Here is a 15,857-nt window from a genome sequence, read left to right on the forward strand (position 1 = left end):
CGCCAAATACCTTAGAATGGTCTAACTCCCCATTTACCTGCATGCATCCATCATCGGGTAGTCAGTCTGGTGTAGAACAGGCCACCGTCTCTCTTAGGATGGTGATGAGGTTCAGCTCGGTCAGAATTCAGGCACGGGTCGACAATCCATTGAAATGCTCCTCTGTCAAACAAAGGGTTGATGCACTTTAAATAATACAACTGAACCAATTTGTTCTGTGGCTGAGGTCTGGCCTGGACCTGATTGTTGATTCTACCCACCCAGAGCTGTCACCAAACAGACAACAACAAACAAGGCCAGTTTGTTCAGTGTCCCCAGTCCTTGGACAGAATGTTCTAAGGTATGATAATGTGTTGATGAAGAAATGTATTTGTAAGCAGCAAATGTTTTCTGAGAAAAATATCTCATATGGGTGCACAGGTGCACAAGCAAACATGTGCTAAAAGTCATCATTAAAAGAGATGTCAACTTTAAACGTGAACATGTAAAATGGAAGTGTTTGTTACCCTCACAACACCCAGTCCTTGTCTGTAAGGCGAATAAAAAACTTCATATTAAACTTAAAAACATAATAAAATCAAAGTTTAAATTGCTTGTGAATCCTAAAAGTCTAAAAAATATTTTCCCTTTAATGATAAATCATTAAGCAAGCCAAATTGCATTAAAGGCGTATTAAAAAATACCTGAAAAATATCTGCATAATAAAAAATCAATTTTTGTAATAAAAAAATTGCAGAATTTAAAAAGTTCTTAAAACTGCACAAATGTTTACATTTTCCAAGAGTCAGTAGAAACAATGTTGTGTCCAGCTTTCACAGATGATGTTTCAGTTAGTACCCCAATCACAAATTCCAAAAAAACAAACATGGTTGCATGTAACCCAATGAGCAGCCACTGAAAGGGTGACAGCCAGTAGTGTATCCACAGAGGACGAGCTAGGATCTTGAAATCCTGGAGCCAAGGCATCCAGTGAAGGATCATAATATATATTTTGCAGCAACGGCAAATGCGCACTACAGTTTTGCAAATGGACTCTTAAGGGACACATCAGCAATTCCACATCTCTAGATTGTACTAGTAGCATTCCAAGGCACATATCCAAGGCACACTTGAAAGTGCACATCAAACAGTGGAACACAGGCTGTAAGCAATGAAATCATAGAGGTCAAAAGACCAAAGACCTGTTGTCATTCAGTTCCTGACGTAAGGGCATGCCAAAATACTGCATAATGCATTCACGACACATTAGCACACATAGTAGTGCCATTCCCATTTGGCCGCGTGGTGGAACATTCATTGTGGAGCAGCAAAAATAGAATCAGGATCCAGACAAACAGAAATAGAATAAGCGGCATGCCTTCAAAGACGCTGGAAGCCAGGCAGTGTACAAAAGATGAGATCACTCCGAAGACAGTCTGGAAAATGCTAACAAACCCTGACCCAATCCCTTTGAAAAAAGTTACTACTTCTGCAGTAGTTGAAGCATTAAATATGGGGTGCACCAGTTCTCCCAAGTAATGTTGGAGGTTAGTGCATACTAGCGATTGTATTTCAGAAGAAGACCCTAAAACTTGCAGACCAAATGTCTCTTTTGCGGATGTTAAAGAAACTTCCTTCTGAAACAATAAGGCTTTCAATCTGCATATACTATCAAAGTTCACATTAAAAATGGAAATTGAAGACCAAACCATCACCCCTCTAACTGTACGAGCCGGTAGAAAAAGCACATTTGTGCAACAGGTTACGGCCCAGGAAACTTTCACCACGTAGGGCACTCCCAATTTTATCTCACAGCAACCCTGGTCAGTCCACATCAAATTGTTCCCATTGGAGAGTACTCTGAATGTCAGACAAACTACAGCAGCTGTGGAACTCTTCATATAATAAGCTCAGTTTACCTTGGATACATTGCATGCTCCGTGATGTGTAGCCCTCCGACAAACTAAAGAATGGCCGAAAGTATGCTTGCAGTCTGTACCACTAAGAAAAACCTCAGTGTCTCTATTCCTACACCTGTAATCGAAAGGTAGGACTCATGTCTCGTGTACAAATCACTCCCCTAATGCTTCATACCTGCCCACCTGAAAGTGTTTTAAACAGGAACTAAAGTGGAATGTTGAAATTGGGAGAGAAATATCCATGCATTAGCCAATCAGCTGATAGCATTTCCGCCCCAGTGAGTGGTAATTTTTCTAGATGTTCTATGTTTAATATTGTCTATGTTGCGCCCTCCTTTCACATTATTTTCTGCTCTCCAGTTAAATTGTCTGGCGGAAACAAACCAGTTATGTTCAAATGTTTCCAGGGCATGCAACCATTTCTCAGAGTCTGTAAAGTCAAGCTTATTAGCATGATAGATCTAAGTGGACTTTGCCCATGTCAATCTGTATGATGTCAATAGGCGATGACACAATGAAACTCGGAGAATAGATTCTAGTGAACAGAGTAGTCGTACTATTGTCAAATACTGCTAGAGCTTTTTCTAAATTCACTCTGTCAACCACACGTAATAGCTCAGCAGGTTCCTGCTGTGACACCTTCCATATCTGGTTGTACATGGCATACAAAAAGCATTTGTCATGTGGCTTTCTAGGACCTAAACAAAACCTGTAAATCCAAGCCATCTGAAAGGAGAGACAAATGTTCTTTCACCCTGTCTAACGTGGAATGTCTTAACCATTGAAAGCATAACTTTCCCACGCTGTACGTCATTCTCACCCTGAGTGTTGTGTCTGCATTTAACGTGGGTCTGGACTATTTAAACTAAAAACCTTCATGTTGTTAAAACAATGTGCATGATAACCATAAGTATCTAATGGCCATACCAGCCACCCCTCTAGAATGGAATTTGAAGAATTGTATGTGTCATTCCTTAGCATACGGTTGAGTTTTCCTCTATGTAGTTTGTGAGTTGTTGCCAATTTTTAAAAAGTGTACATTTTTGGTGTATTCAGATCCTTTATCTTGGCCAAGCCTAGGCAAGGTGTTTGTTGTACAGTTTTGTTCAGGAAAATTATTTGACTTGGTATTAGACATGCTTTAAACAAATCCTCATTATCTTGCACATACCAGTCTTTTGTTCCCTAAAAAGATTTTAAATCAATATTGTCTTTTCAAAGTTAAACCCTTGTATTGACAACTGGGAAATAAAGGAGGCAGAATACATTTATTTTGTTTCGGTCAGTATATTTTTCTTTGCCAGGGAAGGAAGAAGTTTATAATAATATGAAGCTGGGTCTACGCAGCTATTGCTAGAAAAATATGAAAAGTTCTGTGAGTATGTCTTTGAACTACCCAACTGTGGTGTAGGGCAATGTTCCCATTGTGTATAATTAAATAGTTCTTGTGGAGTACTAGCTCTGGGTAAGTAGTGATACGCATAGTGATGGTAACAAAGCATTTCAAAATAATCAGATGTTCCACTATACATATCTTCATTCTCAAATACAGTATAATGTTCCAGTTCAGAGAGCATAGATCTTACAATATTTATATCCCAATCGTCAGAGATGCTAACATGAGTGATAGCATCACTAAGCAATATTTTGAATGCATACAGTATTTGCAGAGTCTCTGTAGGACCAAAAATGTCAAATGATACCTTATCTCAAACAATTCCATCAATTACCGAGACCACTGAAATGTTCACAAGGGACAGAACTCTTCTTACTTTGTGTGAAGAAGAATGAGGCTTCAATACCTTGGTTACCAATTCAACAGCAGAGCATTCAGGGAGATAGTGTCAATTTAGTAGCAAGAAGAATACTATCACAAAAACAATCAGAATGAAAAGCAATGAAATGGAATTCCAAATGGAAATCCAGGGTGGAACAAAATATGTCCTTTTTAGCCAAATCATAAGTACATGAGTTCCATGCAATGGTGGATATGACAAATCTGAGGAAAAGTCATAAATGTTGGCAAAACAGCCAGTCTGTACAAAAAAAGGGACTTCATGGGGTGGTGTGGAACTGGTAGGTAACTCCAATGGTGGATCATAATAAACAACTTCGCTGTTTGTGGTGCGGAAAACTGAATTTGCATACAGTGTTTGTTTTGTGTTGGTAGATGTAAATGGAAGTAGCTTAACTTCAGTGTAAGATATCCCCAACCGGGGAACAGAAAACTCTGGGTTGGTTAGTGCTTATAAAGCGATTTCCTGTATGGTAGTGAAAGGAGGCTGATAACCACCAAGGACAATTGACTCAAATCGTTTATTCTTACAACCAGCAATGGGTAGTAAAAGTACAGTTCTGGTACCTTCAAATGCCAGGACCGGCACCAGCATTCTGTAAGATGGGCTGAACTCCTTTTTGTCCAAAATCTTCTCTCAGACCAGGTCCCTGATCTTTGGAATCCAGCCAGGAATTTCTTGTTGCCCCTTCACTTCTCCAGTGGCAGAATGTTTCATGAGCTGGTTTGATTGCTCACCCCGGAAGTCTTTCAGATCCTGTAAGACTGCCAAATGTTCACTGATATCAAAAGGTGTTTCTGTCACCACGCTGCTAGGATTGTCAAGGTCCAGAACACACATCTGGACTCAAAACAGGACTTTATAGGGAGTCCCACCACCCAAGATATTTTCTAGGCAGATTATTTAAAGCTCTCTGGACCCCATACAGGTGGTGGATAGAATTACGGCCTGAACCTAATACTTTAGCTGTTAAAGACTGCTTTAAGTCATGGTTCTTCCTCTCTACTATCAAATTTTCCTCAGGATGGTTGGGGGAGGAATAGTGCACAGGCACACCCAAGGTTCCCATGGTATCTCGGTAAGTCTTAGAGGCAAACGCTGGGCCCTAGTCTGAATGAAATGCAGCTACTGAATATGTCCTTCTGAAGACTTGCAAATCTTTTATAACAGTTCGAGCACCAGCTGATCGCTGTGGCCAAACCCATAGGAATCAAGAACATGAATCCACTGCTAACAGAATGTAATTAAAGGAGCTATCACTCTTTAATGGTCTGCAGTGGTCCAGATACACACAGGTCAGGAGCTTGTTAGAAATCAATAATGGTGTCTGAAGTGGTCGTGCTGTTGTAGAAACTTTTATTTGTTGACAAATGTCACATTTAAGGACATAGTCTTTAGCCTGTTTATATAGAACTGGCCAACAGTAGCACTGCTGTAGCAGTGAAGCTGTAGCCACCACACCAGCATGGGGAGAAGCTAACCCTTCATAAGCTGCCATGATCAATTCTGGTGTGCGATCTGCATTTGGAATTTCTCTATCTCCCTCTCTGGAAATAAGAGCAAAGAGAATGTTTTGTGCACCCACTAGGTAAGGGTATTTTGCTGGATATGGCTTTGGTAATGGAGTGCACAAGAAATAAACTGATTGGCATTTCAAACATTTATTGAAGCAATTGGACTAGTGTGTAAAATGTGTGTGCTGCAATTATTATTACAAGAAAACAAAGCATAGTTACCAGCCTTACAAGAATGGTGAAGAAGATGAATAATTCAACCAATATAAATGTTGCATTGATTATATTAATTCATATAATTATACTACTACCTAACACTGTCTATCCTAGAGAGCAAAGGAGGATTTGATTCTGACAGATATCTTAGAGTGGTCTAACTCCCCATTTACCTGCATGCGTGTGACATCGGGTAGTCAGTCTGGTATAGAACAGGACGCCGTCCCTCTGAAGATGGTGATGAGATTGAGCTGGGCCACAATTCAGGAACGGGGTGACCTCGACAAGCCATCAAAATGTTCCTCTGTTGAACAAAGGCTTGGTGCAATTTATACAATAAAACTGGACCCATACGTTCTGTGCTTGAGCTCTGGTCCAGCTGTCATTGTTGTTTCTACCCACCCAGAGCTGTCACCAAACAGACAACAACAAACAAGGTCAGTTTGCACACTGTACGCAGTCATTGTACAGAATGTTCTAACGTATGATAATGTGCCTAGGAAGAAATGTATTTGTAAGCAAACCTTTTCTGAGTGCATTATCTCATATGGGCGCACAAGCAAATGTGTGTTAAAAGTCATCGTTAAAAAAGATGTCAACTTTAAACGTGAACATGTAAAATGAAAGTGTTTGTGCACAGGGCCTATTAATCTCACGACAGTGTCAACATTTTCTGATAGTATGTATGGACAGGGTCCCTATACTTTGAATTCATATTGACCTGATACACAGTCCTACTTAATTCTTAGGAAGCATATAACATGGTACCACTAACATTCTAGGCCAGGCCCTGATTTAATGGGTCTCCTGAACAGTTCTTCCTTGTGCCCAGGGTCTCATTTTCACCATATGTGGAGACGTCCTTGGTGTTAGGGCTGTAGGGGCCTGTGCTTGACCTAATGGTCACAGGTTCAGTACCTGGCTGGTCACCTCTGCCTTTCATCCTTCTGAGGTTACTAAAATGAGTATCATCGAGTACCAATAAGCATCAGTGATTCAGCACCTAGATACCCTTCTGGGTGAATGTGTGCTTTACAAATGCACATGCTATGTTTTGCTAATAGAGGTCATGAATATTTAGAAATATCATTAACAGTTCAGGAATATGAGAATTGGTGGTCCCAAGGCATCCTTCCACATCCACTAAACAATGTAAGACTGGGTCCGCTCATCAATGATGGGGCAACGTGGACAATGCTAGCCGGCTGTACACCATACCAAAATTTTGCACCATTAAATATTGGAGAACTCTGTACTCTTTACACAGGTCTAATTTAGCTATATAGACATATAGCAAAGTTCGCTCTGTGGACAACAACAACTTCCCCAGCAATGGCTGTTCAAGCTGTGCTGCCACAGTTAGCTGTGCCAGCAATTAGTCCTGTTACTCTCAATGCAATTAAGGATAAAGTTCCCACCAAGCGGGAAGAAATTCCGTTTTGTATTTCATAAAATACAAACCAGCTTGAAGCAGTGTTTCCCCATTTGGTACCCCAAGATAAACATAGAATTCTTTCAATGTGCCTACCACTTGGTATGGTTCCCCCGATAGAAGATTGTGCCACCTGGGACACAGTCTTAGCTGCCATATGTACCATAACACATGATACACCATCCATTGCTGTTTTGCCTTAGGTGCTAAAGCAGATTAAAAATGAATATGAGGCTGCAGGTGTCCAGGATTTGAAAATGTAATTAACTAACAACATTGCCACAGTGTCCTCAATTATTTTAAGTAATATAAAAGAGGATGTTGCAGTGCTGGCAGTACGCCAACGCCTTGTGCAGGTTCCTATTGTGGATGAAGAGCACCAATTACCATAAATTATTGCTGATTGCTGGTCGGGATAATTTGGGAGCCAGGCCTAATAAGCCACAGCTTAAAGACAGATCTGAATCAGAAAATACCAAACAGGCAACTGAGTCTTCTACAAAATGCTGGGACAAAACACAGGGTGGATCTCCGCAACCGGAATCCCCGAAGAACACTATAATTTGTATAACCATGATACATTTAAGCAGCCTGTTAGGTATCAGTACATTAGTACGTGCCCTTCTCGTTCCTTGCAGGACTCATCCGGCAAATGCTCAGAAAGAGTGGGACAAAGTGAGCGAAGACATGAAGAGGATGTGAAACTGAAAACAGACTGACAATGCTCGTCTGCGATCATCATAAAAAAAGAAGAGAATCTTACATAACAAAAACCCCAGTTTAAAAAGAAGAAAGCGGCAAGTATTTCCATGAAATATGCCACACCTAAAGAGAATGCTCCTTCAGAACAAGATCTGGGCATTGACACTGCCAGACAGCGCAGCAGAGGTCACTATAGTTCGTCAGAATCTTCAAGAGTTTCTGGTTTTGAGAGCAACTAATGAATTTATTCAAGTTGAAACACCAGATCAGTGGGTTATTCCTCCTGACATACTGTATGATTCGGATATCCAAATTGATTCTGACATACTGCATACTATTAAAGTAATATTCTTGGAAAATGTAACCAACACCTAAAACATTCTGTTGGCTGAGGTAGATTGGCCGCTTGAGTTTGTTAGATTAGTCCTACAAGGGGAGGATGTATTCATACCTTCCTACTCTGTTTTTGTCCCTGAAGTTTTTCAACAAGCATATGCCGCAGGATGGGCTCTTGTTCAAGCCCTAGAATTATACCGCAATATTGTGGGCTTGGAAAAGGATTCTCCTTATCTTGTCATACCTGTAAGGTCCAGCCCAGAACTACAACTACAATACCCACTTAAACATGAAGCAAAACGCCTGGTGAGGGAAATTATTTTACAATTAGAGTAACAAGGTGTGATTGATTGTACCCTGTATATCTTCTATGAATAATCCACCTTTTCCTATAATTAAACCAGATCATTCTGATCATTTGGTCATAGACTATAGACATTTAACCCCTTCAGCGCGGCGCGGATTACCGCGCTGTGCTGAAGGTTCGTTGCGCGGGCGGGGCCGTGACGGAGCGTTTCCGTCAAACGCACAGCGCGACCGATGCGCAGTGACAGAACCGCTCCGTCATGCGCATCGATAGGGTTAAACAGTCATATACAACCATTTGCAATTCAATATTCACATAGCACAGCTCTAATGAACAACGTAGTTCGCAAAAAATATAAAACAATATTGGACATTTCCAATGGATTTTTCTGCCCAAAAATATTGCCTGAAAGTAGAGACTTAACAGTGTTTAGTGCATTAGGGGTCCATAGAAAATTCTGCTGACTCCCACAGGGGGTATAAGAACTGTCTAGGCCTGTTTGCTGCCAGTGTAATGTCAATTGTACAAGAAATTGACTCGAAAGCATTGTCCTATGTAAATGATATATAACTCACTGAGGATGACTTGAACATACACTTAGCCAAAGTGGATCGCTTAGTTTTGGGATTTGCAGAACATGGCTACAAATTAAATTTTCAAAAAACAAAAATTGCTTTTCTCATTGTCCAAGTTTTGGGATACAAGTTATCAAATGAAGGCAAAAGCCTTGCCCCACATTTCTTAGTAAAATGTGCACTACTGCAACCACCAAACACCATACAAAAGCTACAATCACTCTTGGGCTTTCTGAACTTTGGTAGAACATATACACCAGACTGTGCACAGTGGATTAAACGATTGTACAATTTAATTCATCCTGACTTCTCCAGTACACATTGGACATCAGAACAACACAGATTCTCAGAACACTGCAAACTAACCTGCTTGCATCTAGATACTTACATACTTGTGTCAACACAACTAACTTGGTGATCCTCATAATTGCAGGGCCCACTGGTTAAACAAATGTCATCTTTAATGAGGGTGATGCTGTGCTGATCACTTGAATTTATACTCTAAAGCTGAAATGTGTTTTGCATCAACAGAAAAAATACTGACTGCAGTTCAGACAGCTGTTATAAATGACAGACTGTTGGCTCAGGGGAAACGCATAATAGTGGTAACTCTCATTCCAGCCTTATAGGCTGTCACAAAGGCAAGCATTCCTAATGTAAAAGCCTTACATCCATGATGTATACAATGGGCCACCTCCTTAACAGCTACTGATGTTGACTATTGGCCTGATTTAGATCTTGGTGGACGGGTTACTCTGTCACAACGGTGACGGATATCCCATCAGCTGAAACAGAAATCCCATAGGATATTATGGGATTTATATTTCGCCGGTTGGAATATCAATCACTGTTGTGATAGAGTAACCTGCCTGTCGAGATCTAAACCATGCCTCATGTCTTTGGCCCTACATTGCAAACACAATAATTCCTTGAGTATGAGCAAAATTACCCACTGCACAGTGACATTTTGCCTCTTGAACAGTAAGATTGAATTATATATTCTGATGGTTCAGCTCAGCCCACGGTTGGCACTAAACAACGATACTCAACAGCATGTGCTGCATTGCGCAGTGTCATGAAAGAAGGAGTGTTCCATCCACAAAAAAATTTACACAATCCTTGGGGGATTGTACAGCTTAGTTGACTGAATTGAAAGCTTTGATTCTGGCACTGGAGAATACAGATACTGAATTTCCCACACTCATAGTATGTGATTCATATTACTGTGTTCAGCCTTTTCATGAAAATGTACTTTATTGGAACCTGAATGGATTCAGAGATTCTAGGAAACGCTATCAAGCATAAATTGCTTTGGGGAAAAGTGGTGCATCTTAAAGACGGCTTGTCACAGGCTCATGAAATTCATCTATTGAGTTATCAGCATGTTGCAGCACACATTGCAGGGAACTCACTGGCCAATAAAACTGCCAAAGCGGCAGTTGAGACTGCTGTTGTAGTTGCGATTACTCGTTCACACACAAGCGTAGATGATGACATCATGACTGCTGTTACTGCTTCGCGTAGTGGCACTCCATTCCCAATTCAATTCAATAAACTTTATTCGGTTTTTGTTTGAAAAACCATAAAAGTTACACAGATACAGTACATAAAAACAGTTAGATATTAACACTAAATTGATAAGAAAAGGTCCGGTAGCGCACAGTAAATCAGCTAAAAACATATCTAAATAAACAGACTCTACATATCCATACAAAACCTCGATTTCACAGATGCTTTTAAAAACCCTACATTAAAAAAGATACAGTCATCCTTCAGCAATTGGAGATACACAAGAGCTGGTCTAACTTGTCTAAAATTCATCCTTTTTAAAATGGGAACTAAAAAATGCCTACGGGGAAATTCATACAGTTTACAAAAAAACACAAAGTGCAGCAGATCCTGCGGAGACTTTCCGTCGCAGCCGCAGGGAGCTAGCACTTGACCTCTATTAACCCCCTTAGGTCTTGCTAGCAAAAGGTGGAAGAGATTCATCCGAAACCTGGTTAAAAGGAATTTCTCGTGTGTTGACAGAGACCCCATAAGATAGGGTTCCGTCAATGGCATTGATTTGAGCATTAAATAACTCCTCAGCTTCCCTGTCTGCTATCCTTCGACTCAAAAAGACTGTCTTGGTTAATTCCACATCCTTTCTGGTAATAACATCAGGATTGGAAAATAAGGCGCCCCCCCAATCCATTCAAACCCTCTTTTAATATATTTAAGCCAGGGGATATGAGCCGCATTATCTAGGGTCATGCATTCTCTTAAAATCAAATGGGTGAGGATTAAATCTTCGTTCAACCAATACTTTAACCAGAAAGTCAGGGGATGCAGATTAAGAGTGTCACTTAGGTAGGAGACCCCCAATTCCTCGTGGACCGCTAAATTAGAGCTACCACGAGGAACACATAGTAAGCGTTTCAGAAAATCATTTTCCAATACCTGGAGGGAATCTATAGAAGTTTAACCCCAAATTTCACTACCATAGGTCGCTATGGCTAAGCTTTTTGCTTGATACACTTGTAGCATAGCTCCTGTCGGTTTCTTCCCTATTTTGGAGGCAAAGTTAAAAATTGCTGCGTTGATCTTAGCCAGAACCCCTTTTTTCCTCTGAATTAGAGGGCCCCATTTAAGTTGATCATCAAATAGAACCCCTAAGTAGGAGAATACATTCGTACGGAGGATCTTAGCAGTGCCAACACTAAACTGAAAACTCATTTTCGTTTGTTGACCCACTTTCATGACGTAAGACTTTGAATTATTAATGGCCAGGTCCCGTCCTGTCATAAATCTTGAAAATGCGGTTAAAAGGGATTGTAAACCCATTTCAGTCCAAGATATAAGGACGGCGTCGTCCGTATAAAGCAGGGCTGGAATGCCCCGCCGTCCTACGCAGGGAAAATCAGCTCCTGTTGCCCTCAGTACGCTATCCAATTCAGCTCCAGCTACAGTTACCTTACTACAGAAAGACTATTGGTGGCATGGTCTATACAAACAAACTAAACAATATTACCTTAGTTGTGACACTAGTCAGCAAATTGAAAATGCCACTGCAGCTTGACCACTGCAGACAGCCCTCTTAGTTTCAAATCAACATCTACAATGTGTCTATTTGGATCATTGTGGACCTCTGCACTCAGATGGTGCATTTACATGTATTGTATTGGCCTTTGATTCATGTTCTAGATTTCTATGGGTGTGGCCTCAGCGATCAGCTGACTCTTGAACCATTACTTAAGATTTCCAGGTCTGTATCTGGACATATGCAGTAGCAGGATTCCACTCAGACCAGGGGCAGGCATTTGCCTCTAAGACTTACTGGAATACCATGGGAACCATGGGTGTTTCTGCCCTATCATCCTGAGGGAAAGTCAATAGTTGAAAGGAAGAACCATGACTTAAATCAGTCCTTAACAGCAAGAGTATTAGGTTCAGGTAATAGTTTGATCCATCATCAGTATGGAGTCCTGACAGCTTTAAATTATCTGCCATGGCTATCTTTGGGTGGCTGGACCCCCTATGAGATCCTCTTCGGCGTCCAGATATGCATTCCAGATTTTGACAACTATTTTTTCGGGGAGTTTTATATAGCGCGAACCTGACCCCAAGGTATCAGGTATCAGAGTGCTTCACATGAGCATCAGTTGTGGTACATAAGGAGACATTCATTTTTGTTAGGCACGGGGAGATTAATTGATTTACCCAGAATCACAGGAGGTTGAGTTTTGTTGCCTGGTCTCGAACCTGGTTCCCCAGATTTGAGGTCTACTGCCCTAGCCGTTAGGCCACATCCTCTCCCCAACTGTGGTAACTGTGACACAGTGGCGGCAGACACACCTTTTGACATCAATGAATGTTTTGCTGTCTTACAGGAACTATGAGATTTCCAGGATGAGCGCTCAAATGAAATTTCCAAACGTTCTGCTGATGATGAAGTGAAGGAGGAACAAACAACGTCTGGCTGGAATCCTAAAGTAGGGGATCTAGTTTTATAGAAGATTACCGAGAAGAAGGAATTTGGGCCATCATACTGAGTACCGGTGCCAGTCCTTGGCATGCAGGGTACCAGAACTGTGATTTTGCCATTGATCTGATCAAGCTAAATAATGTGGCCAGTCCTACACAGTAGGCCACAAGGACTCCTGGGTAGTTCCATGCCTCCTCTCAGGAGATTCCTCTATAAACTTTAAGTAATACCAATATTGTTTCTCCACGGCTGGGGACATCAGAAGTTGAAATTTCACTAGTTCCTGATGCTACTGCTAATACAGGATACACATCAGAGGTGAGTGTACAGTTTCTATTGCTATACCTATTAATTAAGTTGTTTCACCAACCACCTTTGGAATTGTGTCTACCAGTTCTCCTTCAACACATGAGGGCACTGCTTTTGAACAGACTGCCTCTGGTTACTTTTTTGATATTGATGATTTTTCTTCATATTCCTTGCATACTTCAGTGCATGGAGCACGTGCATTTCTTCTTTGGCTGAAAAAGACTTACCTGATATCTCCATTGTCTTATATTTGGATTTCCATTTCACTGCTTTTCCAATTCCTTTGGATTGGATTTGTTACTGTTTTTGTCTTGCTTCAAAATTGACATTACCTTCCAGACTGCTCTGCTCCAGAACTGGTAGCTGAGGTGCTGACGCCTCATTCTTCTTCAAATAAAGTGCAAAGAGACCTGTCCCTGGTGAACATTTCTGCATTTCCTGTTTCTGATGAAATTGTCTGGGAAAAAGTCCCATTTCATATTTTTGGTCCAACAGAAACTTTACAAATTACTTATGTTTTTGAGGGTGCTGTAGATGAAATAATTTTTCTTGGAAAAATTGGATGCAGAGACTGTCAAAAGTATGCTTTCTGAACTAGAATCTTATACAGTATTCGAAACTGATGACTTGAATCTAAATTCTGCTAATTATGGTGAAATGTTTTGTTATCATCATTATGTTCACCATTATTTACATAGAGCTGGTACTCCATATACAGTTTTCAATTACACACAATGGGAACATTGTTCAACATCACCAGTGGGTAGTTCAACATATTTGAATGGATGTATGTTGATACATCGTGCACCATTACATCGCGTGATTTTACCATGCATTAAATACATCGCAAAGTCCACAACATCGTCAATTTTAACATCGCACGTTGTTGCAACGCCAATGCGTTGATTGCTATTGGCAAGTGCAGAACATCGCAGAGTACTAACTTGCACGTCATCACAACGTGTTCTTTGTGTCCTACCACAGTTTTTGCATTATTTTGGCTCAATGCCTGATCCCGCCTCTAACCCCTGTCCCCTACGACCCCCCAGCCGTCCCCACGATGCTAATTCTTTAGGAGTGCATGACATCGAGGGAGAGGCACTCAGCTGCTACTGAGTGATATTTGCATTTCGAAATTCCTAATCCCGATGAGCAGGGTACAGCGTTTCAGCTGTTTCTAATATTCAAATCTTGTGTTCCCTGCACTCGGCTCTAGCCCAAAACACGGCAGACTGCGTTTATAGTATCTGCCACTTAGTGGTAGCGGAGTCAGATTTTGAAAAAACTGCTTGTGACATTTTTATGTGCAAAATTGTAACGATTACGTATTTGTGTGAATCCGAGCAATTAATGGATTGGACTGCCCACCACAGGCCCATAATGGTTTACAGACCCTTCACGAACTAATGTGATGCTATGGTCTCCATGTAACAGAATGGTAAAATCGGAGGTGTGCAAATTTGCGCAACTCCATTTCGCCAACATGCCGAACCTCAAAAAGCTGACAAATTGAAAAAAGTTAGGGGGAACGTTAGTACTTCAAAAAGTTGCATCTTGCTGTATCTTGCAAAATCTTTCCACAACCTTGGCAACTTTTGAATGATATAAATCTGCGTACTTCAATCAAATTTGCCATCAGATTTAAAGTATACAGAGCCCTAAAATCAAGGTTAGTTTAGAGTCCTGGTGCCTTCCAGTGATCAGGAACAGGCAAGGATACCTAGAGCAGGTTCCAACTTTTGCAGGCGTACTGTGGGCATACTTTGTATCCACGCTCCTGTAAGTGGCCACTGGTTGTAGACTAGGGACGTCGCCGCTGCAGCACAGTGTCCTCCCCAAAGCCCCTTTAGAAACATGTTCATCGTTAGTAATGCTAATAACAAGGAATGCAATATCATGCCCAGAGGGATCGCACGCCAAAAGGGGACTGACTCAGATATGGCCTAACTGCCAGTGTAGCCGACTTTGCAGCTGGGGAACCGTGTTCGAGTCTCGGCAGGGACGCTTAAGTGAATTAATTTGTTTTGACAGTTTTAAAATATTTTCACTGGCTTTATTTGTTTCAGGCTATCCAGTATGACTTTATCCTCCAATGGAGCATAGCCTGTTCACCATCACTCCTTACATTCTTCAGCGAGTGCTCGTTTTCTCTAAACAGGCCTTTAAATGTTGTTCTTTTCTTGACACATGAAATGTGCATTCAAAGACAGAGGTTAAATGTCAAGCTCTGCCTCCATCCACCCATCATTCATCCACCCACCCTTTCATCCATCCATCCACCCATCATTCATCCATCCTTCCACCCATCATTCATCCACCCACCTTTTCACACATTCATCCATCCACACATCCACTTCATCCATCCATCCACCCATCATTCATCCATCCACCCTTTCATCCATCCATCCACCCATCATTCATCCATCCATCCATCCGCCCATCATCCATCCACCCATCATTCATCCACCCACCCTTTCATCCATCTACCCACCCATCATTCATCCATCCACCCTTTCATCCATCCATCCACCCATCATTCATCCATCCACCTTATCATCCATCCACCCATTATTCATCCACCCACCATTTCATCCATCCATCCACCCATCATTCATCCATCCATCCATCCGCCCATCATTCATCCACCCACCCTTTCATCCATCCATCCATCCAACCATTATTCATACAACCAGCTTTTCACACATCCATCCTTTTGTGCCGGACATTTTTCCCTAGAGGAACAGTGTTTAGTTGATGGGCTGCACAAAAAACGATGTGTGCAGAATATCAAGCAATGATGACATC

The sequence above is a fragment of the Triturus cristatus genome, chromosome 6 (genome assembly GCF_964204655.1).
Source record: "Triturus cristatus chromosome 6, aTriCri1.1, whole genome shotgun sequence".
In the NCBI taxonomy this organism is placed as follows: Eukaryota; Metazoa; Chordata; class Amphibia; order Caudata; family Salamandridae; genus Triturus; species Triturus cristatus.